The sequence below is a fragment of the Cervus elaphus genome, chromosome 15 (genome assembly GCF_910594005.1).
Source record: "Cervus elaphus chromosome 15, mCerEla1.1, whole genome shotgun sequence".
NCBI classification, from domain to species: Eukaryota; Metazoa; Chordata; class Mammalia; order Artiodactyla; family Cervidae; genus Cervus; species Cervus elaphus.
Genome location: NC_057829.1, coordinates 55,274,664 through 55,295,256, shown reverse-complemented (window position 1 = coordinate 55,295,256; position 20,593 = coordinate 55,274,664). Strand labels below are relative to the sequence as shown.

Below are 20,593 nucleotides of genomic sequence, written 5' to 3'. Positions count from 1 at the left end.
CAAGCAGAAAACAGACCCAAGTTTTGGGCCTCTTCAATATTCCACATAAGAAAGATTCTGTCCTGTAATACAGAGAATTCTAGAGTATTTCTCTCTTGGATGGAGCTGCTATTCCTTTGTGTAACCCCTTCCTATTTGATAGAGATTGGGAACTACATCAAGCTCTTTTGTGTTTCTTTCTCGTCTCCTGATATTCATTGGGAAATTCCTCTCCAGGCATGTGGTTCACTTACTTTCTCGTAGAGTTCATACTGCTTGCTCAAGTATGGGGATTAGGGCCTGGATGAAAGCTGCTCCAGAAAGACAGCAACTTGTTCTTTGTTTGAAAATGTGTTTAATTAAATAACCAAGCTCCCACAGAAGTCTTTTCTGCTTTCTGTATTATTTACTCTTGAAGTTGTTCTGTGTCCTTTACAGGGCCTTGTTAATATCTGGTATCCTCATTTAATCATTTCAGCAGCCAAACAATATGTGTAGGGCAAGAATAATCATTCCCATCTTGCCAATACAAAGTGAAATTCAGAGAGTTACATAATTTACTCAAAACTGGAAAGAACCAGGTTTCTAACTACTCAACCAGGACTTTTCTTTTTTTCCTACCAAAGCTAGAGAATGCAGAAAAAATAATGTCTTATCTAAAATGCAATGTAAAATGAACAGTTCATACACTCTGAATTAACAAAAAAGGAAAAAACTGAATATGAATGATCCCCTTGCAACTTTTCTTTAGAAGATAGAGCCTGGTTTGGAACAAAGTTGGAAGACTAAAGAGGATGAAAGAAAGAAAAATGAGCTTCTGAACTGAAATCCCTCAGATTTCCAGAAATATGCATGATGACAATTTGCAAAGAACATAAAATTGCAAGTAGTGCGTAGAGTTGCAATTTTAACTTCCAAGCATTTGTCAATTTTAAAACAGAAATCTCAGTTCAAAGGACTGTCAGTGTTCATGCACAAATTGATAAGCAGTTTTGATCTGGCTAAAGGTTTTCAGGATGATACAGATGTTTCCATTATATAGTTGGGTGAATTAGAGGAACTATTGTATGTTTCTGGTCTATGAACCAGATGAACCACTGAGGAAAACAGATCAAAGTAATTCAAATCATATTCCAGTAGCAGTTGATGAGGATGACTCATGAATGTGTCTTTGGTTTCTTCCTGTTGTAGATTCAGGCATCCCTGTGATGTTCACAGACTTCCTCCAGGGCTCCTGAGTAAGGAGACCTGGGACCACTGTGACAGTTTGAAAAACACGGAGACCTTTGAAAGCCCTGGTGAAGGGGACCAAGTGCATTCCTGGTAGCAGAGCCAAGCCAGTAAAATCAAGGTGAGAAGATGGCTGTATTATAGGATAACCCATCTCAGCCCCCATAAAGGGACCTGCTCATCGTATAAAGAGGTAGCTGTAATTTGACCTCTGAAATATGCCCATCTTTCCTACTCACAGTCTATATTTCATCTTATTTTCATCTTCCTCTCTTTTTAAAATTTTGGACTTTCACTCTCAATTCTTCTTTTGTAAACTTCTGGTTTTGAATGTCTACATTACATTTATTACCCTGGTCCCACCTTGCTACGGCTTCCCAGGTGGCTCGGTGGTAAAGAATTCGCCTGCAATGCAGGATACATAGGAGACACATGTTAGATCCCAGGGTGAATCCCCTGGAGAAGAAAATGGTTGCCCACTCCAGCATTCTTGCCTGGGAAATCCCATGAACAGAGAAGCCTGGCAGTCTACAGTCCATGGGGTCTCAAAGAATCGGACGTGACTTAGTGACTAAACATCAGCAACCCACCTTGCTCTCCCCTTCCTACCATGGGGCATGAAGCTGGTCTTCCAAGTTCATATGCATTGACACTCATATTGACAGGCATTCCAGTACTTTCTGCCATCTACCCCAACCAAGAACAGACAAGCCAATCCCACCGTCTCTGCAGACAGCAATCAGTTCAGTCACTCAGTCATGTCCGACTCTTTGTGATCCCATGAACTGCAGCATGCCAGTCCTCCCTGTCCATCACAAACTCCTGGAGCTTGCTCAAACTCATGTCCATCGAGTCAGTGATGCCATCCAACCATCTCATCCTCTGTCACCCCCTTCTCCCCCTGCCTTCAATCTTTCCCAGCATCAGGATCTTTTCCAGTTAGTCAGTTCTTCGTATCAGGTGGCCAAAGTATTCGAGCTTAAGCTTCAGCATCAGTCCTTCCAATGAATATTCAGGCCTGATTTCCTTTAAGGATTGACAGTTTTGATCTCCTTGCTGTCCAAGGGACTCTCAAGAGTCTTCTCCAACACCACAGTTAAAAAGCATCAGTTCTTCGGTGCTCAGCCTTCTTTATGGTCCAACTCTCACATCCATACATGACTACTGGAAAACCCATAAATTTGACTAGATGGACCTTTGTCAGCAAAGTAATGTCTCTGCTTTTTAATATGCTGTCTAGGTTAGTCAGAAATTTTCTTCCAGGGAGCAAGTGTCTTTTAATTTCATGGCCACAGTCACTGTCTGCAGTGATTTTGGAGCCCCAAAAAATAAAGTCTGTCTCACTGTTTCCATTGTTTCCCCATCTATTTGTCATGAAGTGACAAGACCGGATACCATGATCTTTGTTTTTTGAATGCTGAGTTTTAAGCCACCTTTTTCACTCTCCTCTTTCACTTTCACCAAGAAGCTCTTGAGTTCCTTTTCACTTTCTACTGGTAACAACATCCCATGGACTGAGTGACTTAAAAAACAGACATCTATCTCTCACAGTTCTGGAGGTAGCAGAATCCATGATCAAAGTGCTGGTTGATTCAGTTCCTGGTGAGGTCCCTCTTCCTGCTTGTAGATGCCATCTTCTCACTATGTTCTTACATAGTAAAGAGAGAAAGCAAGCTATGGTCTCCCTTCCTTTTCTTATAAGGACCCTAATGCCATCCTGGAGGAGCCCACATTCAAGATTTCTTCTAAACCTAATTACCTCCCAAAGTCTCCACTTCCAGAGACCATCACATTGGTGATTAGAGCTTCAACATAAGTATACTGGGGAACACATTCAGTCCATAACATATGCTGAGCATCCTAAGTCTTGATATAATCTCCCAGAAATGTCTCATACCCTGTAATAGCCAGGTATAAAACCTAAGTTATGAAGTGGCCTAATACAATACAAGTCATGCAATTTCAAAAGTCCTTACAATACTAGAGACCAGAATGACCTTTTCTGGCCTAGTTCTAGCCCTTAGTGGAGAGGGGTTATTGGCACCACTTACATTGTTCCATCTTTTTTTATCAAGTGATACCAGAATAAAGCTGAAATAGGAATCAAGAGCACAGTTAAAAACTGATGTGAGGGAGATGCTTAGTTTTTGAAAAGACCAGTTACCATATTTTCCCCTTTGCTTAGGACCTTCCTATAGAAATTCATTGGCCTTCTCCCTGGTGGCTCAGATGGTAAAGAATCTGCCTGTAATGCTGGAGACCCAGGTTTGATCCCTGGCTTGGGAAAGATCCCCTGGAAAAGGCAGTGGCAACCCACTCCAGTGTTCTTACCTGGAGAATTCCATGGACAGAGGAGCCCAGAGGGCTACAGTCCATGGGGTCTCAGAGAGTTGGACACAGCTGAGCGACTAACACTTTTCACTTTTTCAGGAAACAAGAGACTGGCCAGCTATGTTACCCCTAACTATTTATACTGCCAGACACTCCATTGTGCTGGGAATATGCCTATATATCTGTCTCTCACCTTTGACTCTGTGCTCCTTAGGGATAAAAGCTAACAAATCAGCATCTTGTAGCCCTAACACCGAGAACACAACAATAAATTTTGTTTGAATGAATGGCTAGATTAAGGACGAAAATGAACTGAAATGCACTTCTCTGGATTTCATTTTGCTTCCTTCTTTTCTTTCATTTCATTTATTTAAGTTTACATTTGTCAAGTGCGACATGTCAGGCCTTGTGATAGCACCTGGAAATATATGTGTTAATTTTTGTTCTGGAGGATCTAAACTTTTCAAAAACAGTGTTGGAGTGGTTTAAAAAATAATGTCTAAATTTATCCCAGTCTAAAATTCTAAGATCCACACGAAATTCTGGCCCTCTTTGGAAACTTTTCTGGACAGACTGTACAGGTAAAACAACAACAAAAGACTTAAAAAACTAAAGCTGGAATTAGTATCAGGAAGCTGAAGCAGAAAAGTCAAGGGACAATTAGGAGTTAAGATAAAGATAATTGGAACATTTCATTTTATTGTGGTAAAACACATATACTGTAAAATTTGTCATTTTAACCATTTTTCAGTGTACAATTTAGTGATTCTAATTACACTCACAATGCCACACAATCATCACTACTTGCTTATTTTTTTAAATTTTTTCATTACCTTAAATAGAAAGTTAGAAAGTAATAACTCTCATTTTCCATTCCCCTCACCCCCATTAACCACTAATCTGCTTTTTCTCTGTGAATTTGCCTATTTTAGATACCTCACTGAAATGGAATCTTGCAATATTTGTCCTTTATGTGTCTGGCTGATTTCACTTAGCATATAATATTTTCATGGTTTATTCATATTGCAAGATGTGTCAGAACTTTATTTTTATGGCTAAGTAGTATTTTGTTGTATGCATATTCTGTGTTTGGTTCATCCATTTATCTGTTGATTGGCACGTCGGTCGCTTCCGACTTGTTTTGTTGCTTCCGGTTGTTTTGTCTCTTGTGATAATGCTGCAGTAAATATTTGTAAGAATCTGTTTTGAGTTCCTGATTTCAGTGCTTTTGGCTATATACCTAGGTGTAGAATTGTTTGGCTATATGGGCTTCCACAGTGGTTCAGACAGTAAAGAATCTGCCTGCAATGAGGTCAATCCCCATGTTGGGAAGATTCCCCTGGAGAAGAGAATGGCGACCCACTCCAGTATTCTTGTCTGGAGAAATCCATGGACAGATGAGCTTGGTGGGCTTCAGTCCATGGGACTGCAAAGAGTGGGCCTGAGCAACCAACGCTTTCATTTTTATGGTAATTCATTGTTGAGCCTTTTTAAGATCTGTCGAACTGTCTTCCACAGAGGCTGCACCATTTACCTTGCCACAAGGCTCCAGTTCTTCCACATCACCAATACATGTAATTTTCTGTTTCTGAGATTTATAACGATCCTAGTGTGAAGTGGTATCTCATTGTGGTTTTGATTTGCATTTCCCTGGTGGCCTGTGTCAGGCCAGAGGAATGTGAAAAGGGTCTTTGCATTGCTTTTGAGAGTTTCTCCCTGGATCACCTCTGACCTGTCCTCATGTCAAGAACCTCTTGTGTGTGAATTGCAAAGAGCAGCAATTAAAAAGTAACGTAGATAAATTGCTTAAAATTTTTTAAAAAATTTAATTATAGTTGATTTACAATATTGTGTTAGTTTCGGGTATACAGCAAAGTCATTTACTCATACATATACATTCTTTTTCAGTTCTTTTCCCTTAGAAGTTATTGCAAAATACTGAAAATAGTTCCTTCTGCTATACAGTAGGTCCTTGTTGGTTGTCTATTTTATATGTAGTAGTGTGTACATGTTAATCTCCAACTCCTCATTTATCCTCCTTCCTTTCCCTTTCGGTAACCCTAAGGTTGTTTTCTGTATCTGAGGGTTTATTTCTGTTTTGTAAGTAAGTTCATTCTATCCTTTTTAATATTTCACATAAAAGCGATATCATATGATTTTTGTTATTTTTATAAAGCAGTGTAATTATTAAGAGCACTGCTTTGGAAGTTAACAAACCTAGGTTTGAATGCTAGCTTTGCCATCCATTAGCTTTATAACCTTGAACAAATTATATAATATCCCTGAGCCTCAGATTGTTTTCATGGTTAAAATGGGGATTACAATAGCTATTTAGTAGGAGTGTTGTCAGAAATAACTTAATTGTGTATATAAAATTGCACAATTCTATTTCCTTCTCAGGACAATCCTACAAAATCCTGAATATCTATATAATGCATACATCAATGCCTGATGCAGTACATAACACACAGCCACTTGGTGATTGCTAACACTGTTGTGGTTTTTGTGGTGGTTGTTGCTTGCACTCAGAAAGGAGAATTTGCTAACCAAGCACATTTCATAAACTTTATAACCTACAGATTTTTGGTAACAATTTTCTGACAATATTAGCATAGTTGACACGGGAAAAATGAGTAGAACAGCATTTCCAATGATGAGCTCTTAAATGTTGTCCTAATAAGAAAAGACCTACACACTAAGATATAATTTATGTTAAAATCCTAGCATCTTAAACTTAGTGTCAGGAAGTCCTTTCAATTATGTAAAACTTTTAATTTCTCTTTTTAATTTTAAAGGTAGTTGTCATAGCAACTGCCACACACGGCTGCAAATGGTACTAGAGGGAAATGCAAACATTTTTGAAGAATTTTCAATATGTTGCAAAAACATTATACAATATTTAGCAGAAATGCTGCAAGTCATAGTGGCGGGGAGTCCTTCATGGAGAACTAAAACTGCTTAACCAGGAGTTTTAAATGGGACGGATTTCACTATTAATATTTTCTTAAGGGGTGGGGGTGGAGAAGGCATTATTAACAAGTCCTTCTGGAAAAAAAAATGAATGAATTGCTGGAATCAGCAATCATCAACTCAACATCAACAGTTAGGAGGAAAAAGATGAAATGTGAATGGACAGAGTGAGACTAGGACCAACTTCTTTTGTGGTGTCAGATTAGAACTTGCTCAGCTTTTACCATCTGGTGATTATAACCCTGAGTTCTTGTTATTTTCTAATAAAACATTTGCTCAGGGAAAAGGTTGAACCTTTAGGGCCTGGGAATTGAGGCAAGGTGAAATAGGCTGAAAGTCATTGTTCGTAAGTGACGTTTGGGCTGCTGTGAGGTATAAGCCAGGATTTCAGCACTTTGTTGATCATAGTAACTCATGATTTCCCAAAGTCTACTGTGGGATGTTTAACCTGTTGAAGCCATTAACATATTAGAAATCCTAGCATTTCTCAGACTTCTGGAACCTATAGTATACTGTGTTCATTATTGTGACCCTCCAGGAATAAAAGAAGGTATTGGTGTTTTCCAGACTCAGAGAGCACAGTGACCACATTTCTTGGAGACTGACTGGTGCTCCTTGGGTACATTTTGAGATTCAAGGCTATAGTCAGATGAACAGAACCTAAAGTCTGTCTTCAAAAACTGCTTTATACTCTTCCCCTCTGCCACCTCACACTGCAAAACACATCAAATATTCTTTAGAGATGGATTATATGTAAACTTCCTATGTACATTTACCAAATGATTTCTATGAAGTGGAAGAAAATATTTTTTCTAAAATGCTGCTATTACGCCTTTTAATGATATATTTGTCATCTACTGCCATATAACAAAGTACCTCAAAATTAGTAGCTTAAAAGAATAAGTATTAATTATTTCACAGTTTCTCTGGGTCAGAAATCTGAGCACAGCTTCACTGGACATTTCAGGGTCTCTCATGAGGTACACCAGAGATGCAGTTTCATCTGAATGCTCACCTGTGGAGTGGTTGTTTCTGAGATCACTCCCATGGTTGTTGGCAGGCCTTAGTCACTCACCACACAAACAATTTCACAGGACTGCCTAAAACATGCAAACTGCCATCCCTTAGGGCATATGACCCATGAGTAGATGAGAGGGACTACATTCAAGATGAAAGGCAGTCATTTTATAACCTAAACTCAAAAGTGTCATTTCATCACTTATGACATATTCCCTCGAGTCCAACTACACTCAAGGAGAAGGGATTACCCAAGGTCATGAACCCCCAAAAATGAGGACCACTGGGGCCCATCCAAGGCTGTCTAATGCATGTGTCCCAGGGCTTTTGCATAAATGCTTCCTTTTCGTCAGCAGCTAATATATGCCAAGTTCTTACATTATATACATGATCTCTAATCCTCACAATGACCTTATATAGCACAATTATCACCTCTAATTTGTAGAAAAGTAAAATGAGGATCTGAGAGCTTAAGTAATTATCCAATGTTCACATAGTTTATAAATAACAGGGACAAAATTTATAATAACATCTTCTAATACCTAGTCCAATGGCCCTTTCAACCATGTTTCCACTAGTTTAGGGACCTATGTCACTGAATGCATCATCTAAAGATATATTAGAATGTTTCACTTGCCAGGCACTAAAACGTAAATGAAATCATTAAGCTAAAAGAAACATAAAATGTCAGAAAATAAAAATACTTTTATTATTCTGTTTGCCGAAAATCTTGCTTTGAGATGAAAATTTATTGTTGGTGATCCTTTAATGAAAAGATGCTAACCCTGATTCCTGAATAACATAAAATAAGTAAGAAGTGATAATCCTCAGAATGGAGAAAATGTTAATTATCAGAACATGACATAACAATTAGAGGAAAATGGTTGAAGATTCTTTTACTCTGAAGAGTACAAACGCATACAGCTCAGTTTAAGAAGCATGTATCCCATAGGATTCATGGTCACATTTCTATCAAATGTTCTTTGTCAGAGAACCAGTAGTTCAATTTTCATCGAAATCCGTGTAGAGCAAGAAAGGAGTGTTGTGTTTATCTATGAGCTTTTTTCTGTACTTTGTCAGATTGAAGAGAACAGAAACAAATAAATACTGCCCAGGAACAGAGTGAGTTGAAAGCATCAGAGAAGTGTACTTTACTATCATCACAATTGGATTTCACCAGGGCTGAAATCACATTCCAGAATGATGGTATCAGTGATGGCAGAGACATAGTATGTCTCTGGGCTTTCTAGATCCCAGGTATGCACTATAAATCTGTGTTAACTGAAATTATCAGGAGTTGGAACAAGTGTGAATACTATTCAGCCTAATTTCATTTAAAAAATCTAAACCTAATGTAAGTAACTTTCTTATCTTAAATTAGTTCATTTTTTTAAAGATACTAAATATCATCATAGACAAACTGAAAGTTTGGGGAGAAACCAAAGCTAAATTAAGATATGAGTTAAATTTTGACTTCTTTACCCTTTTATCTATATCCTCATAATTCTCATATTCTGCCCTCTACCTTGACCACCCTTATGAGCTGATGCTCTAGAGGATTACATTATGTCTGCAATTTTTTTTGCCTTCCAGCAAAAATTGACCTAGCCTGAGTCTCATCCTCAAATCTTCTCTCTGTTATGATAGTAAAAAACACTTTTAAGCAACAAATATCTTAGTTGATAGTGGTCTTCCTGTTACAGTACCAGCACAACTCCATATAGAATGAAAAAAAAAAAAAGGAGGCAGGCAGAGTCAGAGTCCTGAAAGGAATTTAGAATGAGCATTAATATTGTCTGTTCTGCTACAACAGTTACAGATAGATATCATCTAGATAGTATCAGAGTTTTAAAGTTATACAAATAATTGTCTCATTGGGGGAAAAGCTAAGAGTTGAGGAAATTTTAACTTTCATTGATAATCTGATCTTTCTTAGAGGGATTTACAAAGTGTTTTTAAGAATATCAGGATATGTTCTTACTTCAAGCTAAATACAGTAATGTGTTGATGAAATTTGACTAGAGCAAAGGTACTTTACATTTAAAAGTCTGGGATAAGATATAGGATAGGTAAAATGTATTCATTTCCTAAATTATCAAAACTACAACAGATACAGCTTCCCTGGAGGCTCACACATAAAGTATCTGCCTACTATGCAGGAGACCCAGGTTTGACCCCTGGGTCAGAAAGATCCCCTGGCAAAGAACCCAATGTCCAATGTAAATTAAAGAAAGCAATTCCAAGTGAGAAGACACTCAAGAACAAAGCAGTTCTATGTTATTATGTCACTGAATGGGCAGTATGGCCCCACCAAGCATTTAACTTGTGTCTTAAAAATATTTTCTTTCTTCTCTGCTCTTTTGAGAGAGGGCTTAAACAGCCCCCATGTCACCCTTGAAGGTTCTTCTCATTGAGACATGGCGGCTCCTTCCCTTCCAGGTAGAAGTAGGAATTTCAGAACTCTCTTGAGGTAAAAAGTCCTCCCTATTGTAGAGGCAATGTAAGTAAGGAAACCTGTGTCCGAGGGTCTGAATAAGATGAACTGCCCATCCTGGAGGCAATTCTCCAACAGAGAAAAGAGAGTTCTCAGATTGCAGGCTCTTGTCCTACTTCAAACAGCACTCCTGGAGCAATTGGCACCTTGGTAGAATGACTACTGGTGGGAATGAGTGAGTCAAGAGCTAACAGCTGTGACCTGGAGAGCCAAAGTCAGGAATGTTCTGGTTGGCACCAGGCACTGAGGGATTTTTTTTTTTTTTTTTTGGCATACCATGAGGCATGCAGGATCTTAGTTCTCTACCCAGGGATGGAACCCATGACCCCTGCAGTGGAAGCACAGAGTCTTAATCACTGGACAACCAGAGAAATCCCCACTGAGGGATTTGAGTCATCAAAGATGACCGACTGCCTGACCTTGCAGGGTAGGATGAATTTCCAACTGTGACTCCATGGGACAGCCAGAAATAATGGCTGGGGCCAACTGATATGATCTCAGACCTTCTCTCTCACATCCCACTAACTGGGTGTGGAAGTTGATAAGTTTTCTAGGTTTTTTTCTTAACCATTCAATGGAAGAAGACACTTTAAAAAAAAAAGACACTAGCCTTGATGCCAAACTGATGTAACAAAGTTTGAGTCTGATTTATAAAATAAGACATATGACTGCATTCACACACCAGATTTGGATAGCAAATAATACTTTAGTAAGTACAACCATATTTTACACCAGCATTTTCTCTCTGGAGTGCAGTATACTCATCCCCATGGTAATCAGTGAATAGATTGATACATTTCACATGCAAAGTATTTTTCTAATTCAATTATCACATTTTAGCTAATATGCATTATTAAAATTCCTGCCAATGCCCTCCAAGCAAATTCCATCAGGAACAAATTCATAGTTTGACAAGTCAAGTTTATTGCTTATTGCAGTGAGAGGGAATATACATCATTAAGCCAGACAGAGACTCAGACAGAAGGTATTAGAAAGAATTTACTATAAGATTTGGGATTATGTTATGTGATTTGGGAAAGATTTAAGGAAGGGGAGCTTTGTTCTGGATTAGATGCTCTCAGGAAGTGGGAGCAAGTTTAACGATTTATTTAAATTTATCTAGAAGGGGAGAGGACTAGACCAAGGCAAAGTTGTGAGTGGTAAAGAAGCAGCAGTCACTCATATTACTCAAGATAAAAAAGAGATTTGGTTTTTTGTGTGGTTTGGACAATGTTGGTATTTTTCTCTGTGTTCAGACATGATTATAGAGTGGTCTTGTTTTTGTCTTGATTCATCATGTTCACAGGGAATACCAAGGCTTAGCAGTAGGCGCCAGGCAGCTCATGGCAACATCAAGGTCTGGATGATCCAGCCAGCTTCTACTTTCCAGGGGCTGTTTTTCTCTTTTGTTTGTATCAACAATCTGTGAACCCTTAACCCCAAGTATAAGAGCTGGGTCATAAATAGCAGAGAAATCAGGAGTCAGGAACCAACAAGCAAACAGATGTAGAATCTGAACGAGAGTTGGTCAAAAATAAGAGGATGATATTATGGGTTGAATTATTGGGTTGGCCATAAAGGATCTGCCTACAATGTAGGAGACCTGGGTTCAATCCTGGGTTGGGAAGATCCCCTGGAGGAGGGCATGGCAACCCACTCCAATATTCTTGCCTGGAGAATCCCCATGGACAGAGGAGCCTAGCAGGCTATACAGTGCATGGGGTCACAAAGAGTCAGACATGACTGAGCAACTAATCATGTGTGTGTATGTGTTAGTCACTCAGTTGTGTCCGATTCTTTGAGACCCCATGGACTATAGCCTGCCAGGCTTCTCTGTCCATGGAATTCTCCAGGCAAGAACACTGGAGTGGGTTGCCATATTCTTCTCCAAAGTGACTAAACATAGCACAAAGATATGTTGAAGTCTTAATCTCCAGATTCTCAGACGAGGGCCTTATTTGGAAATAAGGTCATTGCAGATATAATTAGCTAAGTTAAAGTGAGGTCATACCAGAGTAAGATGGGCCCCTAATCCAGTATGACTAATGGCCTTATATGAATATAGCCATGCAAAGACAGAGACACACAGGGAGACTGTGAAACAATACATTTCTATAGTTTTAAGCCACCCAGCTTGTCGTGCTTTGTAATAGCAGCTCGAGGAGATGAATATGGATGGGCTAGAGTAACTCCTAACAGTAATATGGTGCTTTGTTAGATGGGACACTCTGCTAAGTGAGCGTGGGTCTAGCTGGCCTACAGGGTCAGAATCAGCAATGTTCTAAGATTTGGGAAACAGCTGCCATTTGGGGCTGTTATAAAGACTGTCTTGATTGAAGGTTCCTTTCCTCGGTTCATTGGAATCATTTTCATTAAGGAATTGCCAAACGAATGCTGGCTTCAAGAGTGGTTTTCATACTTGGAAAATGTGGGGTAGGAAAAGCAGAGGCAGAAAGGGAAGTGGAATGACTTTCGTGCCTCCATACTCAGTCTCTGTCTAACTGTTTCTGTCTCTTTCTCTGTATCCCCCCACGATTGACCTCCTTCACCTGCAGACTGTGTAACCCTGCTTCCAGCTCACTTAGACTCAGCAAGCCATCATATCTGCAACAAGAACCTTACTTTAAAGGCCTCTGCATCCAGTTAACTTCATTGCGAGTTCAGCTTTGATTTTATGTCTATAGCACTTCACCAGGTCTCTGCCCTCTTTCCTTAGTTTACAGATTTACTTTGTTTCAAGGCCAGTGACTTCTCCTTCATGACTGAAGTTTCCTGGAACCCTCGTAAAGTGTCTGATACATATAAGCTCTCAATAAATGACAGCTTTTACAGGGAGCAGATTTTATGATCAATATATAGATCGCAGGTAATGAAAATGAGATTTACAGTGCTGAGAGAACCAGCCCAAGGTCATAAAATTAAGAAAGAGTGTAGCTTAGGCTTATATCCAGATCTTGAAACCAAAATCCAAGGCACTTTCCAAAAGGCTGAAGATTCATGACTGGATCTTTGGTTGCCTAGAGGTGACCCAAGAAATAGCACTTCTTAGTAGGGATCTACTTTCCTGACCTCAGTCTCCTCACAGCTGACCAAGTTCCTAAATTTCCTATACTGAAAACAATATGGTGAACCAGTGTAAATTGAACTTATCTATCATGACCTCCCTGATTAAAAGGAAGCTCATAAACATGCATTTGGGAAAGCTAGAGTTCTGGGAATCAAGTCTGCAGAGTTAGTGCTAATTTAAATGATCTAGGCTTCCCTGGTGGCTCAGATGGTAAAGAATCTGCCTGCAGTACAGGAGACCCAGTTCGATTCCTGAGTTGGGAAGATCCTCTGGAGAAGGGAACAGCAACCCACTCCGGTATTCTTGCCTGAAAAATTTGGTGGACAGAGGAGCCTGGCTGGTTACAGTCCATGGGATCACAAAGAGTCAAACACAACTGAGTGACTAATTGTATGATCTAACTATTCATACGGAGAAGGCAATGGCACCCCACTCCAGTACTCTCGCCTGGAAAATCCCATGGACGGAGGAGCCTGGTAGGCTGCAGTCCATGGGGTCGCTTAGAGTTGGACACGACTGAGTGACTTCACTTTCACTTTTCACTTTTATGCATTGGAGATGGAAATGGCAACCCACTCCAGTGTTCTTGCCTGGAGAATCCCAGGGATGGGGTCGCACAGAGTCGGACACGACTGAAGTGACTTAGCAGCAGCAGCAGCAACTATTCATAGGAATTTAGGTTGAATTCATTGCTGACTTTAAGTTCTTGCTATAGTAAACCACTTGTAGTTCACTCAACACGTTGTAGTAGACAGCTACTATTCCAGTTTTCCCTACATTCTTGTCCCCATTGTTCTGGCAGCAAATCTCTCTTTTTTGCCAAATTAATGTGCATGGGGTCCCAGCTGGGCTAATTAATATCATTCACCCCAAGAGTTTAGTCCAGTGGTCTAACATCTGACTTACAATAGGCCCATTAGAATATTTCCATGGCATTTTTTTCCAAACTGAAACCAAGATGGAAAAATAGTTTTCTCTGAAATTCCAGGATGTATGAGCCCAGGGCAGCTAGTGACCAGATCCCCTATCCCATGGGGAAAGCTGCTCTCAGAGAAGGAAACCAATAGATTGAGAGAGAAAGAGTAGAGAGATGTAGATTATTGATAATCTGGTTCCAATTATCCCTACCCTTCTTAAGGATTGATTTCCCAGCTTTCCCTTCATTTATATTTCAAGTAAACTAAATTTCAAGTAAGTTTATGCATTAGTTTCCTATTACTCCTGTTACAAATTACCACAAAGTCAGTAGCTTAAAAATCTTATTATCTTCCATTTCTATAAGTCTGAAATCCAAAATGAGTGTTACTGGGCTAAAAATCAAGGTGTCAGCAGGGTTATATTTCCTTATAGAGGCACTAAGGGAGAATTTGTTTTCTTGTCTTTTCCAGCTTCTGCAGACTGCTCGTGTTCTTGTCTTGTGGTTCCCTTCCATCTTCACAGTTAGAAATGCTGGTTAAGTCTTTTCCATTGTGGTTCTTGTGTTTCCACTTTCTTCTTCTCTGTGTAAAGACCCTTGTAATTCTTGATACAGTGGGCCTACTTGGATGATCCAGGGCAATCTCCTTATCTTAATTAAATTTAGTTTATTACCAACCTTATTCCATCTGCAACTTTACTTTTTCTTTGCTATGTAACACAACATACTAACAGGTTTCAGATGTTAGGACGTAGATATTGTGGGGTAAGAGTCATTATTCTGCCCTCCTACTGCTATTTCTAATAAAAATCCACATTTCTTCTCAAATTAGTTTTTCTGATTTTGTCACTTTCAACCAAGAGACATGGGAAAACACAGACATTATGCTATTTTGTGCTTTCCTAGGTCTCCTGTGACTATAATGCTCTTATTTGTTTACCTTGAACTGACTATCAATCTCTCAAGAACCTATTTAAGCCTCATCTCCTCTATGTGCATATTACCTAACTTTTCAAGTAGAAAAAAGTAACTCTTTCTCCCCCACCCCATTTATCATACCTTGTTTTACTTACCATGCTCTATTGAAATTATTTCCTCCAGTATATCTCTGTTATGAGCCTATGATTTACTTGCAGGCAGGAACTATGAATTATTCATCACTATATCCACAACATCCAGCTCATAAAATCTTACTTTGTCCTTATTAGCATTTGTTAAATGAATAAATTATCTATGGTTTTGTACCATAGACTTTAAGGCTGGCATTTTTCTCACTTTATAGAAAAATAAAATAGCTGCAATGTTAGATAGCATATCTGCAAATACTTTGTTTTGCCCAGGGAAATATATTTGTATGTTAATTAAACAACTATATTCCTCCTAAGACTTTGCCTAAGTGCACAATAAGATTAGTCAGTCTTATGCAGGTCACTGTGCTATTGATCAAATGGCAAATGGCTAATCTGATCTAGGCATTTAAATGATTTAAATAACTAGACTGGGCACAGGGTTGCTAAGGAAACAGCATCAGGCCACTTGGTGATCAATTCTTATTTAGTAATTGACCATTATGGCGGCTGATGAAACTAAACTGACAAACATAGAAACCAATTGATTATGTTGAGAAACAAAATGAAGTTATGCACAGAGATAAAGGTCATCTCTTTTCTATGATTGTCTCCATTCCAGGGGGAACAAAATGTTCCATAATGAAACAATATAAACACCTTTACATACAAATATGATGGACAAGTGTTCTCTGGACCTGTGTGGCTAAAACAAAATGAATCATTTCTTAAAGAATAGAGATAAAAACTCCTAGACACATAGCAGAGAAATGTAGTTGTGGACACTTGTGTAGTAAGTTCAAATTAGTTTAATGCAATCCATCAAAATAAATGAAATAAAATTCAAGTATACTTTTATATAAAGTCTTTTATGGTGGACATGCTGCTTAGTGTCAATTTCAATAATTTAGAATATTAGCTGTGGGGCTATAAAACTTGGATCTGTTGTGACAGTGTGAGTGATGGTTTAAAGGCAACTTCTGAAAAATAGCATCTCTTCAAGGATCTATTGCCCAGTGATCTATCATGCCATCAAAGAATAAGTTTCAGCCATCTGAATGATTTATATTCTAGGAGTATGCTGGGTGAAAATGTATCTATTTTGGTTGGTAAGCAAAGCCATAGCATTCTGCAGAATACTGCCCAGGGATCCAGATATCATTGGCAGCAGATCATCACATTAGCAGTGCTTGTTCATATTGACCTAATTTTAATTGACCTAATTTCATATTGACCTGACTTTAAATAGAATATCTTTTGATAAGTTAGCATTTCCATTGGGTTATTTGTAATAAGGGCTTCCCATGTGGCTCAGCTGGTAAAGAATCGACCTGCAATGTGGGAGACCTGGGTTCGATCCCTGGTTTGGGAAGATCCTATGGAGAAGGGAAAGGCTACGCCCTCCAGTATTCTGGCCTAATTCTGGCCTAAGAGAATTCCCTGGACTATACAGTCCATGGGGTCACAAAGAGTCAGACACAACTGAGCGACTTTCACTTCACTTCATTTGTAATATAGAAAATGAGGTGTCCTATACATAACAGACCTGTTTCTTAAAAATCACGTTGTCCAGCCTAACATATATTTTTATTTGTCAATCGTATCTCACTAAAGCTAGAAAAAGTAGGAAGAAAGAAATTTCTTCTTTAAAAATTAATGACTACTCATGTTTTTTAATTCAAACTGAGAAATAAATTATCTGGAAATTTTTAAAATATTGATGCCAGGATCACACTTCAGATCATTAAAGTCATAATCTCTGGTAGAAATACTGAATTAGTTGAATTGCTCATGTGTTTATGCTGCCCATAGTAGAAGCAGTGAACTGTCCATCAAAATTCATGTTCATTTTTCATGCAAAGCAACTGCCCAGCCAGGAACTCCATTGCTCAGACCCTGTTGTATCTAGTTGGACCATATGACTAACTGTCATCAAGGAAATGGAAGCAGAAGTGATGTGTATCACTTCTGGGCAAAGGTGGTTAAGTTATCAAGGTGACTTCATTCTTTCTTGGAGCTGAATAGATGAAGAAGAATCTGAGCCCCTAGAGGATGAAAAAGGAATAATATGAGAAGAATATCAATTCCCGAAAATTCTACATAAAGGAAAGTCACCTGCTACCCCAATACCCTCATTTGACAGACATATGAGGGAGAAATAAATTCTATTTTGTTAAGCATCTTTACTTCTGGGAATTATGTGATGTAGTAGAGAACAGTACCCTAATATATGAAGCACCGAGTTTTGTGGGGTTTTTTTGTTTGTTTGTTTTTTGTTTTTTTAGCACCGAGTTTTAATCTCAGAATTAAGTTGCCTCTTGGCACCTAAGCAACTATAGATATGTATTGTATGGAATCTCAAGTATGTTCCATGCAATGCTATTTCTGCAAACACTCTGGAAAAAAAAAAGAGGATTATATAGACAAATAAATTTGAGAATGCTAAAATTCCATACATCAAGATGTGTGTGTGTGTGTAGGCATGTGTGCTCAATTGTGTCTGACTCTTTGCGACCCTGTGGACTGTAGCCCACCAGGCTCCTCTGTCCATGCGATTCTCCAGGCGAGAATACTGGAGTGGGTTGCCATTTTCTCCTCCAGGGTATCTTCCCAACCCAGGGATCAAACCCACATATCCTACAATTCCTGTATTGGCAGACAGATTCTTTACCACTGGGCTACCTGGGAAGCCCACATCAAGATATAAAGCACTTTAAGAAAAATACAATTTAATTTGTTTAATATGGGACTCCTATGGAGCATACCTACTTCATAAAATTCCAAATTAGTATTTCAAGTTCAAGACTTCCAACAAGTCTTTTTCAGTGATAACAACATAACAGCTTACTGCAAAATATACCAAGATTTGTATCTTGATCTTAAGAATATGTGAAATTGACTTTTTCTTCTGTGTTGACTAATTTCTAATTCCAAAGAACTTATTACATTTAAAATATTGTTTATGGTGAGAAATGTCAAATATACAGAATAGCAAGGTGGATAGAGTAATGGGCCTAAGTCACTTCACTCATGTCCGACTCTATGCGACCCTATAGACTGTAGACCACCAGGCTGCTCAGTCCATGATATTCTCCAGGGCAAGAATACTGGAGTGGGTTTCCATCCCTTCCTCCAGGGGATCTTTCTGACCCAGGGGGAATCAAGTCCACTCTAACTTCAACCAAGTGCAACCCTTGGGCAATCTGATTTTATGTATACTTCCAACTACTCTCCAAACCATCAGATTATCTTGAATAAAATATTAGATTTCATTTTATCTGTAAACCTTTTAGCAAGACTCTCTAGAACTTAAATCTCTGAGATGCTGTCAGATTTATTGAGGTATAATTCGCATACAGGAAAATTTACCATTTCAAATGTACAGTTCCATGTTTTAAGCTATGTTTATAGTCATGTAAACACAGTTAAAATTAAGACATGGAACACTTCCTTCAAATTTCCATTATGCCTCTTTATAATTAATCCTCCTACCAACCCCACTGATTGGCTTTTTGTTTTATAATTTTGTCTTTTCCAGAATTTCATGTAAATGGAGTCTAGCTTCTTTGACACAATTGATATTCATCCATATTGTTTTACTCATTAATAGTTTGTTCCTTTTATTTTTGAGGAGCATTCTGTGTTATGGATGTATCACAGTTTGTTTATCTGCACACCAGTTGAAGGACTGGGATGTTTCCAGTTTTGGGTGATTATTAAGTTACTATAAACATTTGTATTCAGACTTTTGAGTGAACATAGTTTTCATGAGACTTGGGTAAATGCCAAAGAACAGGATTAATAGATCCTATGATAAGTGCATGTTTAACTTTCTAAGAAAAATCCCTCTTTTCCAGAGTGACTGGATCATTTTTTGCCTTCCATCAGTAATGTAAGAAGACTTCAGGAGACTTTTTAAACAGAGGATCATCATTATCACATGTGAAAATAATTGAGAATAATTGTTAGTCCTCATGTTTTTGTTTTATAAATTGTTACTTTTGTAGTCTTTGACATTTCTTTCCTTCTGCTTTCTTTCTGTCTAAAAATTTTTAAATATTTGAGCTGGATGTTTAATTTACCAGCATTTTAAAGAAATCTTTATTAACATAATAAGTATTTAAGGCTATGTATTTTCCTTGAACCACTGCTTTTATTATGTGTAACAACTCAGTAGGGGTGTTGGGACTCTTCGTTATTGGCATCCAATAACTGCATTTGGGTTGGGTTTTCCTAGAGAAGCAGTATTATAGGAGTTTGAGTGGCTTACTTGATTTCTTGGTTTAGGAAAGTCTCCTTCTATTGCTACAGTGAGGTGCAATTTCTTTAATAAGCGACTTTTTGGGTCCATTGTCTTCTGAATCTTTGATTTTATCATGTTAAGTTGTGGCATTTACCTTCAAATGCCTCCTTCTTCCCCTTTTTCTCTGAGCTCCCAAGAGACAGATTCCATGGTGGTGGTACCTGCCTGTGACGCTCTCTTTCTAATCCTCCATTAGACTTCTTGGTAGCCAGAGCTCCTATTCATTTCTGAACACACACTTTATATTATTTCTTCATTCAGAATGAAGACCCAGTCCTTCTGGGGATAAACTTCAGTTGATATTATCTGTGTCATAGTGACACGCTGATGCCACTGCCCTCTCTCTCATTCTACAGAATTTCCATCTGATTCTCAACTCTTTTGGACTCCTGAGCAGACTCCACTATTTTTAGACATGTTCTTTCACCTATGTGTCAATTGAGATTTTTTACATTCTTCTGCCTACTAAAGTTGTAACTGTGCACTATGGAAGATTTAAGTTCCTCTCCTTGTTATCCTTTGTGCATTATATGAAGCTAGGTAGAGAGGTTCAAATTTAGGCATCCTCTATTATCTTCTCCAAAACCCAGAAACCTCTCCTGACTGAGTTTACACTCCATGAAAGTTTAAACCATGCTTGTTTTAATCACTGAAGTGTTCATCACATCTAGCACAGTGCCTGGATTATAGTCATCATAGTTGAAATAATGCAATTCAGATGAGAAAAACTGAGAAGATTAATTAGACTTACCTAAATTTACAGAGCTGCTAAATTAATGAATTGAAATTCAAATGCAGGCAGACTAGCTCCTCTAGGCAGTCAATATTTGTCAAATGAATGAAAGGATGGATGATGCCTTTTAATGCTAGAAGACACTGGTTGTGGTATTTACAATAGCAGTTTTATGCAGGGTATTATACTGGTGCATTTGAAATCCCTTAAGTCAAAATCTTTGAGATTTGCTGCTTAAAACATGAGAATAGGTGAGAACTGAGGGAAACAATGGTCCAAATAGAATCCACTATATAAAAAAGTCACATGTAACCTTGAGGGTTTCTGCTTAGCACTGTGCACTTGGAAACTTAGCTACATTAATGGCAGGCATGAACGTAGGCTCAGCAGAAGCCACACATAAAAGCTCAACTGACAGCTTGTATCACAGAGTCTGCCTGTCCTGGTACAAAGCAGTAGAAAAGTTGGCAATCATGGAAAACGGCA

At 38.5% G+C, this 20,593-nt stretch overlaps 1 long non-coding RNA gene across 1 annotated transcript in view; it reads left to right on the top strand.

Moving 5' to 3' along the window:
• Positions 1-1,412, top strand: part of LOC122708985 — a 172,480-nt gene extending 171,068 nt beyond the window's left edge. The window contains exon 4 of the long non-coding RNA XR_006345372.1: positions 1,171-1,412. This is a non-coding gene — a long non-coding RNA (uncharacterized LOC122708985). The remainder of the gene's footprint in view (positions 1-1,170) is intronic.
• The last annotated feature ends 19,181 nt before the right edge of the window (positions 1,413-20,593 follow it).